At 36.7% G+C, this 21,897-nt stretch overlaps 1 long non-coding RNA gene and 1 other non-coding gene across 2 annotated transcripts in view; one reads left to right on the top strand and one right to left on the bottom strand.

Annotated features, from left to right (window-relative positions):
• Positions 1-21,897, bottom strand: part of LOC144219979 (uncharacterized) — a 278,731-nt gene that overhangs the window by 120,529 nt on the left and 136,305 nt on the right. The window lies entirely within an intron of this gene.
• Positions 19,582-19,683, top strand: LOC144220025 (U6 spliceosomal RNA). The gene has a single exon (XR_013331591.1). It is a non-coding gene; the product is annotated as a U6 spliceosomal RNA (small nuclear RNA).

The following is a 21,897-nucleotide window of genomic DNA, read 5'->3' as shown; positions in this document are numbered from 1 at the left end:
TTTACTCAACTCCTTCATTACTGGCAGCATCTGAGCTTCCTTCTCATCACTCTTTCTTCATACTCTACCCTCTCTTCCTTGGCCATTTCATCCCCATTTATGGCTTCCATTGGCACCAAAATATTGATCACAATGTCACCTATATCTTCAAAATATAATCTTTTTCCTCGAACTTTCTTTAACTGTAAAATCCACGTTCCCAACTTACTACAAAAACACCTCCACTGAACATTATCACTGGTATCTCAAACTCATCATGTTCAGGCTGAACTTGTTATCATCCCTACTAATGTGCTCTATTTCTTTGTTCCCTATTTCAGTAGATAGCTCATCGTTTATCCAGTTGCCCAAGCAAGAACTTCATCCTTGTCTCTGTTTTTGCCATGACCCCTTAGGACAAATTAGTCACTGAGTCCTAACTTCACCATTTCCTTCATACTTCCCAAATCTGCTCTCAAACTCCCATTTCTACAGTTTGGCATGTGAGTTCAGCCATTGTCAGCTTTTTATTGAATCTGCACACAATGTCCTAGCTCCCTCTCCATCAGTCTATTATAATTCTCCAAAGTGACGTCCAAATGCACAAACTGGATCACATCATTCCACTGTTTAGCATCTTTAATGGCTACCATTCAACTTCAGGAGGAAAGAAATATAACATCATACGAGGCCTTGCAGGAACCAAATCTTGTCTTTTATGCACTTTTATCACTCTACATATCTTCAATACCACATATACCTTTTGTGGCCCAGCTTAAGCCTACTCTGAGCCCTAATGCTGAATTAGATACTCCCCTCGGCTGCAATCATGTCTTAGGCAAATTTCTATAGAGGAGTTATCATATGTTATCATAATTATCTTTCTCCCTTCATTCTCAGTCCCTCAAAAGAAAGAAAGTGTATTTCGTTTCTGGACTCCCCAACACCTGGCACATAATAAGAATTCAACAAGTCTTTGTGGAGTGCATGTCTAGTTATAATTGTGAAAAGACAGAAGTTTTGTCTCTTAGTATATTCAATGCTTATTCTTTATTGAAAAATATGGCTTAAAGAAACAACTTCTGTTGCCATTTCAAATGAACTCAGAAGTTTGAATAATCAGAATTGAAGATTAATAAAAAGGTCTAAGTGAAAATAAAGAGAAAGATTCAATGATACCATAAAACAAAATTATGAATTACATAGTTTTTTAGAATATTATTTTTCATTCTAAAGATGCTTTTAAAGAACTTTAATTGGCCTATGCCTAGAGGTGATATTTAATTTTATAAAGCTGAATCTAAAATGTTAAGAATATAAGACCTGGTATGTTCAAAGCAAGACCAGGGACAAATGTGACCCAGTCCATCCAGCAACAATTTCATAGTCTTTTATTTTTTATTATTATTTTGGTAAATGTTTTATTTATTTCTGAGAGAGAGAGAGACCGCGTGAACAGGGGAGGGTCAGAGAGAGAGGGAGACACAGAATCCGAAACAGGCTCCAGGCTCCGAGCTGGCAGCACAGGGCCCGACATGGGGCTCGAACCCACGAACTGTGAGATCATGACCTGAGTCGAAGTCGGCTGCTTAACCGACTGAGCCACCCAGGCGCCCCCATAGTCTTTTAGATTTGCAAAAATCAATGTGGATTTTCAGACTTATATATAACAAAATTTGCCTCCACATTTTGGATGGTACAGTCAGACAAAGAAAGAGCAATAAATTCAATGTATTTGAATTTCAACAGCATTAGTAATTTATATTTCACCTTCCATAAGCATCAACAAATGGAAAGGTCTGAAACTGACTCCCAGCTAAGGTCATATATCATCTCAGTTGTACTTAAAAGAACCTTGGGGATGCCATAAAACTTTTTAAAAACATCTAAACTGAAATGCACTTTCATGTTAAAAATGAATATCACCTTTTAAATTTTATGTTGAAGATTATCTGACAAAGTACATGCCTTTGAACACAGAAATTCACATCTAAAACTTGAACCTAGTTAAATTTTGGGTAAAACATGCAAATGAGTTTGAAGAAGGATGTATGTATATGTATAATGATGAAAACTATGAATAATGATGGAAACTGAAACCATAGTTCCAAAAATAGATGGTTTATGCAACAAACTGTAGGATATACACATTATTCTATCACTAGAATTTACTCCAAAGTGTATATTTATTTACTCAAAATACATTTTCTACAATCAACATGACTTATTCTTTATGAAGAATTCATCTTTTAAATTTTTTTTAATTTTTAATGTGTATTTATTTTTGAGACAGAGTGAGCACAAGTGAGAGAGGGGCAGAGAGAGAGGGAGACACAGAACCTGAAGCAGGCTCCAGGCTCTGAGCTGTCAACACAGAGCCTGATTCTGGGCTGGAAACCAGAGACTGTGATACCATGACCTGAGCTGAAGTCTTTGACTTAACTGATTAAGCCACCGAGGTGCCCTAAGAAATAATCAAGTTTTAAAAAATGTACCATGAGAGAAATAGGCCAAAGTTAAAATGGATTAACTAAATAGGTAGAATCACATGAAATAAAAGTGAATAACAGATTCAGAGTTCAATAGCATCTTGTATATATATATAATTCATGAATACAAGCAACATAAGCTATACTGTACTAGTAGAAGTAGTAATAGCCTACAAACCAGTGAGTGATAATGGCATGATTTGAACTTGGGAAGCTTCTGGACACTGTATACTGAACTGCTTGCTATACATACTGCTTCTCTGTATGTAAATATTCAATCAGTTTAGGAAGAAGTGAGACTAGGCCCTTAAAATCATACAACTAGGCAAGACTTGAGAATTACCAAATATCAAGAGAAAAAAAGCTGCTACTTGAGTATACAGATGAATATATAGGAAGTAGTCTGGAAATTAAAGTAATAGTAGATGTAAAAAGTTGAAAGCAATTTTAGTAATTGATGAAAGCATAGAAATTATGGGTGATACAGGCCATATAGAATATAGTGGTAAACAAATAAACAAACAAAACAAAACAAGAAAAGCCAAAAGAACAACAACATGAAAAACCTCACACCCCATGCGGGGATCTCTCTTCTCTAAGAATATTTGCAGCCAGCCAGCCCCTTCTCCTGTGTATTTTTGGTGAATCAGTTCCATTTCACACAAACCCTTCCAACTCTAGCTATAAAGCTCTAATCTTTAGAAGTTTCTTAAACTGAACAAAACCACCTTTTCCAACTTCTACACATTAAACCCAGTTGTGTGCTAAAAGGAAATAAATGTACTATCTCTTCTGTATAATGGTACACAGTCATTGAAAATAACTATCTTGGGTATTTCACTTTAGTTTTTCCTCACACAGAATATCTTTATAGTTCTTTGATAAATACAACACCTGCCTAGCGAGTATATTGTGTGCTCCAGGCACTAAAGAAACAAAGACAAATAAGGAAGTTAGTGTTCCTCAGTAACTTATGCTCTAGAGTAGGGAAACATTGTATAAAAGAGTGACTAAAGAAATTCTTTGCTGCCAGGTCAGAACAGAGTGTAAGGGGAATACAAAAGATAGAGTAACTCTGACTCAGAGGGGGAGGGGACCAAAATGTTTTACAGTGAAGATGAAATTTTAGCTGATGCTTAATTAATGAGCTTTATAAAAGATATGACACCATCCACAAAGAGTCCACAGTGGAAAAGAGTTTGATTTGTTTCTAGAACAGAAAACTGTTGTGCTTAGGGAATCATCAGCAAGAAGAATGGTTAAAGACTATGTTGAAATGATAGAAAAAAGCCAGATCATTGGGTCCTTTGGGCTGGAGTAAGGAATTTGAGTAGGAAAAGGCAGTTCTCTGATGAACACTTTAAATGAGTACTATGGTAGCTATGTAGAACACAGACTCCAAAGGAATGAATGAAGTGGAGAGATCTGTTAGAGGCTAATGCAGTCATGCAGGTGGAAAGGATGGTAGCTTGGTCTAAGTTGGCAGCAAATGAAGCCTAAGAGAAGTAGTTAAATTCAAAATCTGTTCTAGAGGTAGAATTGGAAGGATTTGCCAATGGATAAGGAGAGAAAGTGAAAAATCAAGATTCTTAAGAATTTGGTTTGCACAATTGTCGTATCTTTTACTGAGATGGGAAAATTGAGGGCAGTACAAGTTTAGAGAATAAAATCAAGACTTTTGTATTGAATATCCCTCTTTGTGTGTGATGCCTATCAGGCTTCCAAGCATGAGCGAAAGGCATTAGAATTCTCAGGGAAAGTTTCTTGGATAAAGATATAAATTAAAGCATCAAACCAGAAAATATCACCTAGGGAAGGGAAGAAGACCAAAGACTATGTCTGCTTCCTACAGTCTCTAGAAATAAATTAGAGAGGAGGCATTGGTCAAAGGGCATGAGAAGAAATGAATAGTTAAGTATGAAGAAAGCTGAAAATGTGAAGTGTCACAAAAGACAAGAAAGGAGAGTGCTTTAAGAAGGCGGAAATGGTCAGTTAAGTACAAAACCAAGAAGAAAGAGAGAAATGGCTATTGGGTCTGGTAGGATGGGAGTTACTGGTCATCTGAACTGACTAGGATAGAGTCGGAGTGAGACAGACTCATGCCCATTTAAAATAGATGGAACAGACCATGGAAATGACGAGATAGAGGCAGTGTGGATACCTCTGTGGGGAAAATCTGTGAATTCTTTCCTGAAACAAGAATCTATTCTCTTTATGATCCTTTAATCTATTGTGTTTATATACTATCTAGGAAAAAAATGCTTAGGTTAATATATTGCCTAGCACATACTTACACTGGATATTCTTTGCCTTTTCAGATCAATTCTGTAGCCTTCTCTATCCTGCTCTGTGTTCTAACTTCAGCCACAGTCTATTACATTCTGATTCCTAGTTGGGTTTAGTTGATAGGAGTCACCAGCAGAAGAGAGAGTAGAAGAAAGCAGAGATGTCAAGGTATTTATTCTCTGTATTTTGCCTGCTGACGCAAGGTCTGGCTCAAGGGCTGGCAGTAGTTTCCTCTTGTATCTAAGGCCTAAGCTCTTGTTGAGACCCTGTACATATGGTCATCCACTGGGTTCCAGTAATAGCTACCATTTCTTGTCCTTTCAAACAGAAGGAGGATAATGGTTTCCTACTATTGCTAGCCAGTCCTTGGGTATTTCACTATTCTTCATTGATTGCTAAACTTTACCTATACTTTGAAAACTGTCTCTTCACTCAAGTTTTTTTCAATTGCCCTTTGGAGGGTGCTGTTTCTTTCCCACTGGGACCCTAACTGATAGAACTCTCAGAAAGGGTTTGTTGAAAGCGCGCAGACTCTATTTTTCTTTGAGAACACATGCTTTACGATCATTGCCAAATATTTCAATCTGTTCTGGGATAAGGTAGGGCAGTCGAGAATAATGGGAAATGCAGAGAAGAAAGAAAGGGAAAGAAAGAGAGGGTGAAAATCAGTTACTTTCCTAGCCTTGGAAATTTTCACCCTGTCTTCAACTGAGTGAGCTGTCTCAATTTTCTCCAAGTCAATTCTCTTATGGCACAAGAGCCAGCCTTTCAGAATCCAGTCTCCAATATGTGAAATACATCTCTTTTTCTGGGATTTTGGATACTTTTATTTTAAATAGCCATATAGATATTATGGTGTGTTATATTCAGATAACAGATTAAAGAATAACATTTCCTCAGGTCTCTAGGTTGATAATATAATATCTCAGCCTACTGAGCCAGATGTATAATGCCAAGTATTTGCTTCCTGAGAAGAGGTTTTATATCAGGCCAAGTTCTAAGAAAGTTTCCCTGACTGATTTAAAATCTCTGTCACAAAGATTTTGTGGGACATCATTTTTTCCCTCAAGTTGTTGAATTAATAAAAAGGATACACGGACTCTTTCGGGTATTTCCTTTAGGAAATTTGGAGGAAAAAAACACCCCTTTCAGTGAGAAACCATGCTTTGTGGATTAAAAATATTTAAATTTTGTCAAGGAAAGTGCATATTTTCTTTTGCATTTTATTTATCTTTCGTGTTGAGCTGTAAAGTTTAATCCAAGTTTCTAGGGGAAAAAATCTATAGTGAAAAAGCCTAGAATATGTTAAAGTTCTATAGTGGACATGTCCCTTTGCCAGTCACAACTAGTTCCCCCTTTCAGGCTAACCTATGTTTCCATTTTCCAACTTTAATATTAAAGAAATTCAGTTTAACAACACTTGGTATTTTTCCCAAAAAATATCTTTATGTGAACAACCCTTGCAAAGCACTGTCTTAATTATCATAAAACATCACAAAGTTTTGCATAGCTTAGGAAACTAATTTTTAAAAGAGACTTTGGATGAATGGATTGGGAAATAATTTCATCTATCATCTAGCTAGATATTGTTATCTAGCACTCAATACAATGTTCCTTTGGAGTGAGCTTTCATCAGAGATGTTCTCAGCCAGTACCAGAAATAGAACATTTTCATTTAGAGCCTCCAAAATTGGATTTAGTACTTCAGAAATAGATACAGACAGATGCAATTGCCACCACATTGGTTTTCCAAATAATTTCTGAGAAAGCTTTCAGGACTAGTACCCCATTAACCAACCTTAATTTAGACTTTGGGGGATATTTGAAAGACCCGGAGCAATGCGGGGGTTAAAAACAAGAGAAGCATGGGAATTTAGTTTCGGTTCGGATTAGGCTACCAGCAGCACTCTGGCCATAGGTACAATGAATTGCCAAAGAGAATGAACAAAAAATAAAACAAAAAAGATAAGTTGGTTCTACCAGGAAGAGTTTTTTGGTTTTTTTGTTTTTTTGTTTTTTTCCAGAGCTCTAAAAATAAATGACTATTTGGGCATATCTAATGTTTCCTACAAAGTGTTTCATGAATGCCTTAAATTTGTGTTTTTAATAAAAAGAAAACTACAAATGAGTAACATTATTCATCATCTCCCCCATCCCAATTGCTTCCAGAATTAATGATTACTGGTTCTCTTAGTTTATTCAGGCTGCTGTAACAAAATGCCACAGACTGGGGGGCTCATAAACAACAGAAATTTCTCACAGTTCTGGCTTCTGGAAATCCAAGATCAAAGTGCAAGCACAGGACCTCTTTGGGGTTGTAGAGTACAACCCTTTCTCTGTAAAATCATGGTTGTGGAAGCGACCAGGGAGCTTTGTGAGGAAATCTCTTATAAGAGCACTAATCCTATTTGTAAGGATCCACCTTCAGGACTTAATCACCTCCCTAACGCCCCACCTACTAATACTATCTCCTTTACAGGTTAGGATTTCAACATATGAATTTGGCGTTGGTGGTGGAATGGGGAGAGGTTGCAAACATTCAGACCATAGCACTAGTTATTACATGACAGTGAGTTAGAGAGCCTATGTTGAACATGTAGGGAAAAGAATGAGCAACGAAGAAAAAAAAATTAACAGTTTTCAACTAATAGTATTTAAATTACTATACAAATATTTATATATTTTTTCTCTTCCACAGCCTCTCCTTCAAATGGTTGCCATGTAAACTGTGAGTTTTAGAATACTGAAGCCCTTGAAATTCGCAGTGTTTATTGGTTAAGACTGTGCCTTTTAGTCATTTGATTAAGGATGGTGCTAAACTGATTCAAATAGCAGCTGGCAACTGTCCTTGGAGTCACTGGTTAGACAAGCCTGAAAAGCAAGCCCTGAAAAATTAATAGAAATAGGCAATTTCTCAGTGATTATGGTACAATAGCTACAACACATTTTTTTCTGTATTTGAATGAATCATAATAAACCAAGGATAGAATATGAGTTTTGCCTAGAATTATCAAAATATGTATGTGTGTTTATGTGTGTGTACATATATATATATATAAAAAGGGGGGGAATCATTTCAGAAGTTTGGAATCTAAAACAAGAATTATAATGGGACATTATCAGGAGATTAAAATAAATTCTATTTTTTTAATATCTTACCAAATGAAGCTTTGGGCCTTATTTTAATTATTAAGTGAGATTTAAAATGTGAATTATCTTTCATACCAAGGGACAAATTCCTAAATTATGTTCTACTTATTTTCCTCCTTTACTTTGTATAGACAGTCTCTGTCTGAGCTCTACTACTTCTTCAGACAGAATGTTCTCACAATCTACCAACCTTCCCTGCATAACTCACAGGCCTGAGCTGAAACTTAACAGAATCAAGTGTTAGAATCTCAAGGACATGCAATGGCATCTAAATCAACCCAGGGTAGAAATTCCCTCTAGACTAGAGCATCCCTGACTAATAGCAACTATGTGTTTAGCAGAAACAATTAAGTGTAACTGAGGGGTGAAAGAGCAAGATCCAGTTCATACATGGCCTGCTAATTGGACAAAGGTGAAACAATCACTTGATAATTTGTCAGTGAAATACAAAACAATGTCTATTTACATAGACCTTTATGTAAAAACTCTTTATGACCTTTAAAACTTTACAAAATGGAGTATTATAATTTAATCCTTTCTTATTTCACCAGTCAACCTATTTATATTTATCTCTGGTTATTATAAGGTTTTTTTCCTCCCTCAAAAAGGGCTCAACGTGCTTCCATAAGACTCAATCTTGAAAAACAGAATAGTCTGCTGGTATTGTTGCCCCTGAACGTCATGAGAGATACATGGATGGTCATGTCAGCAAGGTCAGGCACAGCTATAACATCAGTAAGGAACAGTGTCTATTAGATAATTAAAAGCTGTTAAATTATTTCTTTTTTTTTTAAATATTTTTATTTATTTCTAGGAGAGAGAGAGAGAGAGACAGCGTGAGCAGGGGAAGGTCAGAGAGAGAGGGAGACACAGACTCTGAAATAGGCTCCAGGCTCTGAGCTGGCAGTCAGCACAGACCCCGACGCGGGGCTCAAACCCACGAACCGCGAGATCATGACCTAAGCGAAAGTCGGACGCTTAACCGACTAAGCCACCCAGGCTCCCCGCTGTTAAATTATTTCAAAATCTTGATGGAACGTTACAGATTGTGCCAATAACTATCTCTTAGTTTCTGAGTTCTTCCAGCCAAGGTCTACATCTTTAAGATTAAATATACACATGTGAGGTGTGGAATAATAACACTTCAGCTTTAAAAGGAGCCCGTGGAGCTAAATCTTGGACTACTGCCCAGGGCTGTTCAAGCCCCATAATATTCCATTTTCATAATATTAGGACCCACATATGGTAGACACTTCTTTCTAATCTTTATTTGCTTCAGTAAACCAGTTTGGTGGACTTTTACTAGCAGATTGGTGGTGATTTTCTTACACCAAACTCTAAATCCTGGGATTCCAGTTAGCTGCACATGTACACATCTTCCTCCATAGGCCTTTCCCATTCTACGTCTCTCCCTGTACTCCGATACCAAAATTCTCAACTCTGTGACAGCACGGACATTCTGTTTTACACTGTGTAAACTATTTTCTTGCCTCTCTTTCCTAATGAGTCAGAAGTTCCTTACATACTTGGTAATGTGATAAATGAACGAGGTAAAGAATGAGGGAATCATTTTAATAAGTGGCTATAGAAAGAATATTTTCCCCTGTGTTGTGTAATATTTTGAATATTTTGTGCTCTCCAAATAGGATAATATTTCTGATCCTGATTGATTAATCCAGAAATCTAAATTTACTTATTATCATTTAAATTTCATTTTAATATAATATTTCAGAACAAATTCAAGCCCCTAGATGTGTCATGTGGGAAAGCTCTCAAACTGCTCAAAGTTGAAAGGGGGCGTTTGTTTCCAGAAATGGCCTATTGTTGAAGAGATATATCTTAGTGCCACATTTATCAGTCAGAGGTTATAAAGATCCATAGAGCTAATAAAATAATATTCCTGTACTACCTAATTTAATTAAATATTTAGAGAAAAAAATCATGTTTATAATCAAACATGGAGAGATTATATATTTACATATAATATATATTACACATTTATGTACAATTTAAAATAAAATAAACATGGATAATAGGAGACTTCACATTTAAAAATATGAAACATAAGAATATTATAACTATCACAATCCCTTCAAGACTAAGCTTCCAGCCCCTAGGGATCATCTTACCATTAGGGAAACTTTGGTAGAAAACTGTAGTCTACAAAGGGAATGAAAATAGTTGTAAGAGCAAATGCAAATGGATGACAATGGGTACATACAAGTAAGCTGATACACTGTGCAATTACACAAAAGATTATTTTACTCGCCTTTCTCACCAGTTTGCTGTCTCTCCTAAATTTAAACCTGGAATTAATTCACTCCCCAGACACGTTTTCCCTCACTATGATGCAGGCACTGACAAGGCCTGTGAAAGGACAAAGACAAATGTGACATGGCTGCTCGCCTGAAGGAAATTTCTGAGGAGTTAGTGGTAATGGCCTTGCCTGCATTGGCACAGGGGTTAGGATACAGTGAGGCCCAAGAAAGAGAGCGGTCAGAGCAGTCTTCCTGAAGCAAATATCGATGCATTATAATTGGGATTTTAAAATTGAGCGAATTAAAGAAAATATGAATTCCAAGGTAAGCCCCAGAGAAATCTTTTCCGGGTTCCTAACATTTTCTGTGTATAAATATTCAACAGTTAATCTGTCACAGATGGGATTCTGTAAATAAATTCAGACATGACCTTCATTTGCTTTGTGCTCTGGCAAGAGTAAGGAAGTTCCTATAGCCACTGAGAGCCCCTGATTCCATTACAACAACCATGCTGGCTTAGAAAAGCCACAGAACACTGAGAAGGGAATACTCTGAATACTTTAATACTTCTTTTAAAGCCATGGCAACCGTAAAGCACTTGTAGAAATAAAGAGTTTTGAATTCTTGACATATTTTTTTAAAACTTCTAGTATTCTGGATTTGTACATACTTAATATTATATATAAGGCCCCCTTGTCAAGGATTCACTGAATAATTTCAAGTTATATAGGGATTTTTAAATGCTTTGTCATTTTGAAAGTATTTATAATAATTTGCAAAAATTCATTAGTCATTCAGATATTGAGTAATGCCATGGGTTTTTGTAGATTTTATTCCATACCTTAATATTAGCCATGAGTAAAACAAATCACTACATTAATGAATAGATTTTTACTTCACTGAAAAGAATACTTGGATTTTTCAGCTTTTAAGTTTCACAGATCATAGCCAATGGCCTCAAATTAGCTCCATGGGTTATTGAAAAATATTTTTGAGGATTTGCTAATATACTTAGAAGCATAGGTATTATGCTTTCATACTTAAAACTAAAAAATGAGATAAATTTCTTTTTTGTATAACTTTTCTCTAGGATTTAATACCATCGTGTCCAATATTAGTTCAGTGACCTTTCTTGTCATATTTATTCACATATGAAGGAATAAAAGAGTGAATTCTTAAACAGAATAAAAAGACAGAATTCATTTATCTTTTAAAAAAAGAATATAAAAACACAAATTTGTCTTTATTTTTTCTTACTGTGAACAACCAAAATGTGTGCATGTCATTTAGCTACATAATGAAATTATATATTGCTCAGAGCACTCTGTACAAGATTTTATTATTAATGATTTTGACATCACAGAGATTAATGTATTATTACTGAAAAATCAATTGTTTAAAATAAGTTTAGAAAATGATTCAGTTGAAAGAAAATTGAGGCTGCGTCTAACCAAAATGTTTCAGTGCAGCAAAGCATGAATCATACATTTAAGTAAAAATGTATTATTTTTATATTTTTCACACACTCTCCAATAAGATCAGCATTAGAAACGAATGAGTGCAAGTTCCATCCCTACAGCCAGTAGTGCCAAATCCTGAGAAATTTAGGTTTTTATGTCACCATGTTCATAGGAACTTTGCAAATCTTAACTGCAGAGTCACTGTCAAAGCTGGGTGTTTGCAGCTGCTGATTTCCTTGGAAGCACCAGCCATGAGGGGCATTGTTTTCGGTACGCTGGTCAAACCGTATCCATACGTATGTTGTTGCTCATGAACTAAATCTATCACAAAGCTTGAAAAAAGAATCAATTCAAAGTGGATGCCCTCCTGAGTAGCGTCTCCTAGATCCTGAACTCCTGCCAAGGAAAATCAATGTTGCCTTCCTTGTCGAAACCTCAGCACCTGACACATAGTTTTGGTGAAGAGATGTCTGTAGAAGAGAATTTCACTTAGATCATTGTTAGCCATATGATCATGAAATATGAAGGATATCTCAAGTTTAAAGTTAAGTTTACTTCTGCCAGTTGCCTGCCCTTCTTCTGAATTTCTACAGCACTTGTCTAGAAAGCACATATGGAACCGTTCTGTCTTATATGGGGTACTTTTTTCTTTCTCTTCTTCTTTTGCCTTTCTTTTTAAATTTGATGTATGCAATGTCTTTAAACAAGCTGTAAACACCTAGAGAACAAGAACCCTGTCGTATGCTTCTTTATGGTTCCAATGTTATAAAGCTAAAAGTTGAAGAAAAATTCAGATTAAAAAATAATGTTCTATCTTTTTCTTCCTGAAGTATGCTTATTCGTTTATAATTTTCATAGTTTTATCAATCTATTTGACAATTTACAATAAGGGCACAGAATCCACATGTATATTAAGATGAGGTCAACCAGGTTCTGATAATTTTAAAGATATTCGGGACATAAAGGGCATTTTCAAGAGCAAATTCTTATAGCATAGTCTTAAAGAGAGTACCCTTCCTCTTCCCATCCATCTTCAACTTTAAGCTATTTCTCTTTTCTGGCCAAGTACCTCCTGGAATCTACAAGTCTGTAGACTTTGAAATCATTCTGGCATCAGGAACTAGTGTGGAACTCTATCCAAGCATCAGACTGAAGACAAAGAATGGAAAGCAACAGGAACTGGGAAGAGCTTGCCCCTCTGAATTCCCAAAGCAGTTGCCATCAGCCTTTTATGGATGTGGAGAGTGTTCCTGAACCTGGAAAGGCCAGTAAAGAATGAATGGGAGAACAAAATTTTTCTCACAGTTAAGGTTTAGAGAGCACGGGAACTCAACAATCAAAGAGGATTTGCCAGATGCCTCAGTAGGCAACGGACAGCCTGCCTGCCTCTGCAACAGAAGCCCCTCCTCCACATCCTGCTGCCTATGGAACTTGCACGTCTGAAATGCCCCTACAGCCGCACCTCATAGTGAGCCAACAAGGAAAAATCATATCTAAAGGAGGTCATCAGCCAAAAGAATCACAGAACAAATTTCTAATGAAACAGAATGGATATAAGAGAAAATGTAGAAAATTATTATTTCTTAAAAGATTTTTCAAAAATTTTATGTTTTTTGTTCATTTCTGAGAGAGAGAGAGAGAGAGAGAGAGGGAGAGAAAGCGTGAACAGGGGAGGGTCAGAGAGAGAGGGAAATACAGAATCTGAAGCAGGCTCCAGGCTCTGAGGAAGCTGTCAGCACAGAGCCTGACGCAGGGCTCAAATCCACGAACCATGAGATCATGACCTGAGCCGAAATCAGTCACTTAACTGACTGAGCCACCCAGGGGCCCTGAAAATTATTTAAAAATAACAAAAAGAACAACACCAAAAGAGATTCCAATATTTGACAACTTCCCACTACCTCCGCCACTGCTATTATATTCTATGCCACCACCCTCTTTTGTCAGTGTTATTGCAATACTTTCTCTTCTTATTCCTAATATTGCTCTCCTTGTTGTCTCTTCACACAGAAGTCAGATTTTTCTATTGAAAAAGCAAGTCAGAGGCGACACTGTGAAAGATTTTGGCAGCAAGGGCTTGGTTTATGAATCCCCTAAGATATTTCATAAAAACAGAGAGAAACTAGAAGAGCAAAAACAAAGAGCCGTGGATAACACTGATAACAAAAGTAGGGGACAAGACTCCCCCACAAATAAGGAGGTGGTAAAATCCACTAAAATCCATGTAGTATCAGCATTTGTGTGACAGGAAATGCAGAGAAGGCACTTGGGCTTTAGTTAGCCCTGAGCATGGCAGAGCCCCACAATCAAGAATAAGTACCTTTTAGAAAGTGCAGTGGACCAATCTAAGGGTCACAAAGAAACTTTCAATACACAGTGAGTGAAGAAGACTATCCTGGACTACACTATAATAGTATAGTAGTGTGGTCTTATAAGCTCCTGACACTAACACATCAAAATTTGTTGTCAAGTCAAAGTCCTACCGTGTAGAAAAATTACTTTTAGTGGGATATAAATTGAACAAGACAGGGAAATATGGAGAAAGAAAGAGATTATCCATATAATAACATTGGAGGAGGGAAACAAAGGAAATTATATTGCAACCTTATCAATACAGCAAAAAAAAAAAAAAGGCAAAAGAGAAGAAAAGGTTCACAAAAATTATAAATCACAAACATAAAGGCAGAAGGAATAAACCAAACAAATCAGGCATTACACTAAATGTGAAACATTGAAATCTATCACTAATCAGACTGGGGTAAATCAATAACACAAAACCCATGAAGAGAGAAGCTGCTAAGAGTTCTGGACACTAGGAGACTTTGTTTTTCTTTTCTGATTGCATCTATATGAGACAATGCATGTCAACTAGACTCTAAACTTGCTGCGGTAATCATTTCATAATACATGTGAATCAAACCATCACGCAATACACCTTAAACGGATACACTGATGTGTGTCAAGTATTTCTCAGTGGAAAGTAAACAGGCTATTTGCTGCTTAAAAAAACACGCTTATAATTAGGTTATAAAGAATGGTTGAAAATAACAAGGTAGGAAAAGAGAAGAAAAATACCAGGCAAAGGAAAAGTAAGTGGGAACAGAACCAACCAGGTGAGGGGCGCCCGGGTGGCTTAGTCGGTTAAGCGTCCGACTTTCGCTTAGGTCATGATCTCGCGGTTCGTGGGTTCGAGCCCCGCGTCAGGCTCTGTGCTGACTGCCAGCTCAGAGCCTGGAGCCTGTTTCAGTCTGTGACTCCCTCTCTCTCTGACCCTCCCCTGCTCACGCTGTCTCTCTCTCTCTCTCTCTCTCTCTCTCCTAGAAATAAATAAAACATTTAAAAAAATCAATATGTACAAAACAAATAATATATAAAGCAAAAGCATTCAAAATGGAATAGAATTTGATATGTATATTATTAAAATAAAAGCCTACAATAGGATATTTTTTCAGAATGAGATAGATCTGGTCAACACAAAATATGCAGCATATATTTACCAGATTGATGATTTGTCTGGATATCAAGAAAACCCAGTTGTCAGAATAAAATCCAATTAAATTAGAAACAAAGTTTTTAATAAAAACCTGGGGTGCCTGGGTGGCTTAGTCAGTTAAGTGTTCAACTTGTGATTTAGGCTCAGGTTTGTGAGATTGAGCCCCACACTGGGCTCTGTACTGACAGCATGCAGCCTGCTTGGGATTCTCTCTCTCCCTCTATGCCTGCCTCTCCCTTGCTCACACATGCATGTGTGCTCTCTCTCTCTCTCTCTCAAAATGAATAAATAAACATTAAAAAAATTTAAAAAGAGAAAAACCTCAAGTACTCTAATATTAGGAAACACTCTCCTCAAGAGCACTTGTATCAAAGAAGACATAAATGTGAAACAATTAGCTATAAAGGAATCAACAAAAAGAAAACACTTTACAGCTGACAAAGTATTGTGCAAGTTTTACTAGTATATCAGTGCCTTTGTGGCAAGATTTTGTGTTTATGTGTTCCTAAATCAGAGTACACAATAAGAGTTCAATAAATATTTATTTGCTGAATACAAAGCAAAACTAATGGGGCACAACAAAAACATTATTCAGGTGAAAACAAAATATTTGGTACTCACCATCAAAAATCATAAAAAGCATGACAAATTAAAAAAAAATTAGAAAGTTGAAATTAATAAATGGGCTCCCCAAAATAATTGTTAATGAAACCATAAATCCAAAGTTGATATTTTAAATATTAAGATTATTAATTAATCTGATCAAGAAAAACAAAAGAAGGAAACACAAATGAGTTTAGACATGAGAATGGAACCATAGACAAAGGAAAGTGAAAATAATTAGCAGAAAATATCACATGTAATTCTATGACTTTAAATTTATAAACCTCTTAGAGGCGCCTGGATGGTTCCGTGGGTTAAGCATCCAACTTCAGTTCAGGTCACGATCTCACCCTGAGTAAGCTGACAGCCCAGAGCCTAGAGCCTGCTGCAGATTCTGTGTCTCCCTCTCTCTCCACCCCTACCTGGCTCATGCTCTGTCTCTCAAAAATACATAAATGTTTTTTAAAAAGTTAAATTTGTAAACCTTTGAAAAGGATGATTTCCTAGCAAAAGAGAAAACTATTAAATTTGACCTCAAGAAGAAATTGAAAATTTTTTAAACTGTAAAGGTAACAAGGAAAAAGGGTATATTATTTAAAGTGCAATTCCACGAGGTGATTCAAAAGAGCAGAGTTTGTAAGCATTGATCTGAAAAATATATATATATAACATTGTTATGTTTGTATCTATTTCAGTTAGCATCCCTCCATAAAACGGTTACAATTGCCAAGAAGAGAAACTTTCCCAGGGTCTAGAAAAGGGGCCAATGGGCGTATACTAATACCTAGCAACTCCTTAGAGAGGCTTTCCCACAAAAGTATAAGCAGCTATGATCAGGAATCATAATCCTGTAATGGTGAAGATTTGAAAATAATCTAACTGGGAAAACAGTCTCCATGGGAAGGGGTTGGACAAACACATTGTAATGCATTCAACCGAATGATTTTATGTGGCAGTTAAAATGGATACAGCTGAAAAATGTGTTGAGTGAAAAAAAGCAAGTCGTAGAAAAAAATTTGTATATGAAACCAGTTATGTAAATTTTTAGGATAATCAAGATAGTGACTCTACATTTGTTTCAGACAGGTATGCGTGTAATGAAGGATAAGGGTATGGAGCGGATATACAGTTATATCACAGGAATTGTCTGTAGAGAGAAGCAGCAGCAAGAACCTTAGAAAGGGACAGATCGAAACCTCCACTGTAATTTTCACCATTTAAAAAGAGATCAAAGATAAATATGACAAGCTGTCGATATCATTTAAAATTCTGGAAATAAGCAAAATTCTGTATAAATCTTAGCCAAAGTCCTAAATTTATATTGCCTCCCAAAAGCTCTTTCTGCATTCCTTTCCTCCCTTAGTTCCCAGTTTCCTGAGAGGCACCCAGTGCTGTCTCCTTCTGTATACCAACACTCCAAAACCAATCTGATATCTGCTGTTGGCATTTACAGTAATTTAAAGCAGCTTCTTACTCTCAGAAATATCTAATTATCTAATTGTTGAATCTGGATCTGTCTGTACTTCCCAAACATTAACATAGCAGAGAAGGTAGTTGAATCTTTGTAATTGTAGTGCTCTCTTCCTGAGACTCTAGTTTTCCCTAGACTCCTGGAATCACATCTGCGAGGCAACCTTTTATATCCCTGTGCGTAATTCAAGTCCGGCTCAATAGAAAGCAATTAACTTGAGTATTGTTTTATTATTAAATTAATGTGAGAGACTTGCATAGGGACATTCTAGTATTCACAATACCTCATATAATTGCATAAACACATGTCTCGGTTCCCTAGATGGATAGGGTGACCCAGCACACGACAACTGTTTTACTTAGACAAGAGTTTGCTGGTGAGTATGTGTTTAGAGAAATACAGGTATGGAATTAGGCACTTGATACTCTCAAGGCTGCTTCTTCCTCAAAAGGACCAGGAAGCTACTTCTCTAAATAGTGCAAGCTGTGGAGCAGGATACAACTTTTTGGCTGTGCACACATGGGCAGATTGCCACTGGCTGGAACAGAAAGCTTAGTAACTTACCCATTAGCATGGATTTAGACTTTTTGCCTCAGCTTTTTTCAAATAAGTTTTAACATTATTCAAGATTCCCTTAATGACTACAAAAACATACACTTTCTAATACGTCTGGTGAATGTACTTAGATTTCTGTACCTCTTAGTAGCAGGTAGTACACAATTTATAATATTTAATAACTAAAAGCTTGGTTGACTATAGTTTCATTAATTTTTTTTCTTAATTAGTTCATTACACTTATTTATAATATCTGAACATTTCTTAGAAAAATTAGAAACTTCTGTTTCTATTATAATGAAGTCAGATAAATGACTCATGAAAATGTTAGAATCAGAGGCGCCTGGGTGACTCAGTTGGTTAAGCCTCCAACTTCAGTCCAGGTCATGATCTCAGGGTTCCTGAGTTCAAGCCCCATATTGAGCTCTCTGCTGTCAGTACAGAGCCTGCTTTGGATCCTCTGTCCCCCTCCCTCTCTCTGCCCCTCCTTTGCTCATGATATCACTCTCTCAAACATAAACTTTGGGGTGCCTCAGCGGCTCAGGGGGCAAGGCGGTTAAGCATCTGACTTCAGCTGAAGTCATGATCTCATGCTTCATGAGTTCAAGTCCTGCATCCAGCTCTGTGCTAACAGCTCAGAGCCTGGGGCCTGTTTCAGATTGTGTCTCCTTCTCTCTCTGCCCCTCCCCCACTCCTGGTCTATCTTTCTGTCTCTCTCTCTCTCAAATAAATAAACATTAAAAAATATTTTAAAATAAACTTAAAAAAATATTAGAATCATACTGATAATTTAAATATATAATACAAGTTATATGTTCAATTACCTAACTTTAAATGATTGCCTTTGGAAATAGTGCATTTACAGGTATAATATATCCATGCATTATTGCTTCTTAAATATCAATATCCATGTTTTAGAGCAGAAAACTGCTTAAATAGTTTAGAAATAAAATTATATTATATACTCAGAGTGGCTTGTGTTAATTTATGTAACTTTTTGGTCGGAAATATACTCATCTAACCTCCAGTTTCAAAAATATTTTATATTGTGGGTGTAATATCAAGACATTTTAATCTTATGCTAAGAGAAAATACTTGATAGCTCTGTGAAAACTGTTGTAATACAGAGAAATTATACTAGCATTAGAGTTAAAAAATTCAAATAGATATATTTATTCCTATAATCAGTTACTACAGAATCATTGTTATTTGATATATAGTAGAAATAAAATGTGAAACATTCCTCTGAAGGCAAAAGTATACAATTACATTTCCGTAAGACTGAGGCAAAATAGGGGTGCCTGGGTGGCTCAATCAGTGAAGTGTGCAACTTCAGATCAGGTAATGGTCTCATGGTTCATGAGTTCAAGCCCTGTGTCAAGCTCTGTGCTGACAGCTCAGAGTCTGGAGCCTTCTTTAAATTCTGTTTCCTTCTCTCCCTGCCCCTCCCCCATTTGCATTCTGTCTATCTCTCACTCTCTCTCAAATATAAATAACCATTTAAAATTAAAAAAAAAAAGACTAAGGCAAAACAAAGCAAACATTCACCTCTAAACTCTCCATATACATCCAAATAATTTGCAAACTTTAATTTATGGATAAATCTAAAATGGAATACTTATGAAATACATTTATCTGAATATCAAATATACTCCCCTAAATACAACTCTTACTTAGACTAAAACTCTGATGGAATTAAGTAAGCATTTCTGTAGTTATTCAGAAAGATGAATGACTCCTAAACAAAACATTAATGATAATGAGCACTTTGGCTCTGAATAAATGTGTTAATCTCTTTTCCCTTAACAAAATAAAAACGAAAATGGAATTCTTCAAAAGCACATATGTCAATGCTCACTTCTGCAGAAACAATACAGAGAAGATTAACATGGCCCCTTTAAAGGATGACACACAAATTCCTGAAAAATTATGTTTTATAAGATACAGAAGCAGCCCAAGTGTCCATCGATAGATGAATGGATGAAGATCATATATATAGGTATATACATGTACAGATATGTATATGCATATGCATATATGTATATGTATATATTTTTTTCTCTGAATATTATAATTACTCAGCCACAAAAAAGGATGAGATCTTGCCATTCATAGCAACATGGATTCGTAGCAACATAGAGGGTATTACGCTAAGTGAAATTAGTCAGACAGTTGAAAGATAACACCGTATGATTTCATTTATACGTGGAATCTAAAAAAAACCCAAATGAACATACAAACAACAATAACAAAAACAGAACCAGACTTATAAATGCAGAGAGCAAATTGCTGGTTGTTGCAGGGGAGTGGGGAAGGGGGATGAGCAGGATGAATAAGGGAGAGTGAAAGATACAGGCTTCCAGTTGTGGAACGAGTGGGTCACCAGAATGGAGAGTGCAGAATAAGGAATGTAGTCAATGGCATTGTAATAGGATTGTATGGTGACAGATGGTGACTCACACTTGTGGTGAGCATAGCACAGTGTATAGCGATGTGGAATCACTATGTTATACACCAGGAGCGAGTGTAGTGTTGTGTGTCAACTGCGCTCAAAACAAAAACAAAAACAAAAGCAGTGTATTATCAACACTGAATTATGCTATAGGTAAAAATCTGCCTTGTTCCATAAAGATTTTAAAATAAATGGTTCTAGAATTCTTTAGAATGAATGTTTTAAAAGACTGAACCCTTGACCTTGCTGGAGAGGGCACGGTCATGTCTCAATGAATGGCAGAAAAGTCACTGTCGTACTGTGTCAACAAAACCTTCCAGAAATCTGCTGTCTAGGGTGTCAGAGAAAGCTATTTCACAGGGAGACATCTTCCCGGAGTCATTCTGCTACAAAACCACCAGGGGAAGCTGCTGGCAGTTGAGTTGTGCTGACCACCAGGCACTGCAGGAGGCAGAAGGTGGAGAAGCTGCTGACGCGTGCGGATACACTGGCACCTGGAAGCAGAGTCCTTTTGTCCTTCAACGTCTCTCCTTCATCTACTTGCAAAGCGTCGATGCTTGGTGGCAATGGAAAAATTCCTGGGGGCCCAAATCTGTTTTTGCAGAGCAATATAAAAGAGTGAATTTGGAAGTGGGAGGCTCTAAATCAGTAACGATTACATTTAGTCAGGTCACATCCACATGGCTGTCCTGATTTGTGTGCAGCGTTCCCCTAACTAGAGATCTAGAGGCCCTGGCGTTGTCTTCTGTGTGATTTTCCTGTCTTCTGCATGCAGTGTTCAATGTCATAGCACTTGGTTGTATCAAATCAGTCAAAGGAGAAAGATCAAGAAGAATGTCATGAAAAAGTTTCTAAGAGCAAGGTCCAGAAATGGCAGGTACCATTTCTACACACACCTCATCGGCAAGAACCCAGTCATATGCTCACACCCAATTGTCAAGATAGGCTAGGAAATGTAGTCAAGCTGGTGCCCATGAAGGAGAAATGGTTTTGGTGACTAGTTAGTCTCTGTCACAGATTATTTCTCTTAATTTTTGTTATTTTATTACTCCTGGAAGCAATGCATCTTACTGCTGGTCATCATTACCCTTGGCTTGGATGATAGTAACATATGTGTGTTATATCCCCAGATGTCAGGTGGGGCCCCTCCAGCCCATTAAAATCTGATGATAATGGTAATTATGTGCATACATATTGGGATGTCAGCTAAGATTCCTCTGCCCACTGAGTTCCATATAAAATTTGCCCAAATCCCTAGTTTCATACTCTGGAGAAGTCTGCAAATTCCCAGAGTTCTCATATTCTCATAGTCTTCTCCATGCCTAACTTCTGCTTTCACACATACTGTTGCCATCCCTCACTGCTTTGATCCAGATATGAAATCCAAATTTTTCATCAATGTCCACCCCCAAAAAATTCATTTAAACACACACACACACACACACACACACACACACACACACGGAAGATTTTCCTGAAGATTTGAGAATGACAAGTTTAAATTATAGCAGGAGGAATCATTTTAAACTACATTCTAAGCAACCTCCTGTCCTTTACTACAGACAAACATTTCTGAGGCTCTTTACATCATTTGGTTTTCTTCTTCACATCATCTCGCCACCCCTTTTTCCCTTGAGTCTCTTTACCTCTCAAGAGGAAAACCGAGCCCCTTCGCTTTATCATGCAAGAACAACTTAACCA

Source organism: Crocuta crocuta, unplaced genomic scaffold (genome assembly GCF_008692635.1).
Source record: "Crocuta crocuta isolate KB4526 unplaced genomic scaffold, BGI_CrCroc_1.0 scaffold19, whole genome shotgun sequence".
In the NCBI taxonomy this organism is placed as follows: domain Eukaryota; kingdom Metazoa; phylum Chordata; class Mammalia; order Carnivora; family Hyaenidae; genus Crocuta; species Crocuta crocuta.
The sequence above is the reverse complement of the archived record's forward strand: the minus strand, read 5'-3'. Positions and strand labels throughout refer to the sequence as shown.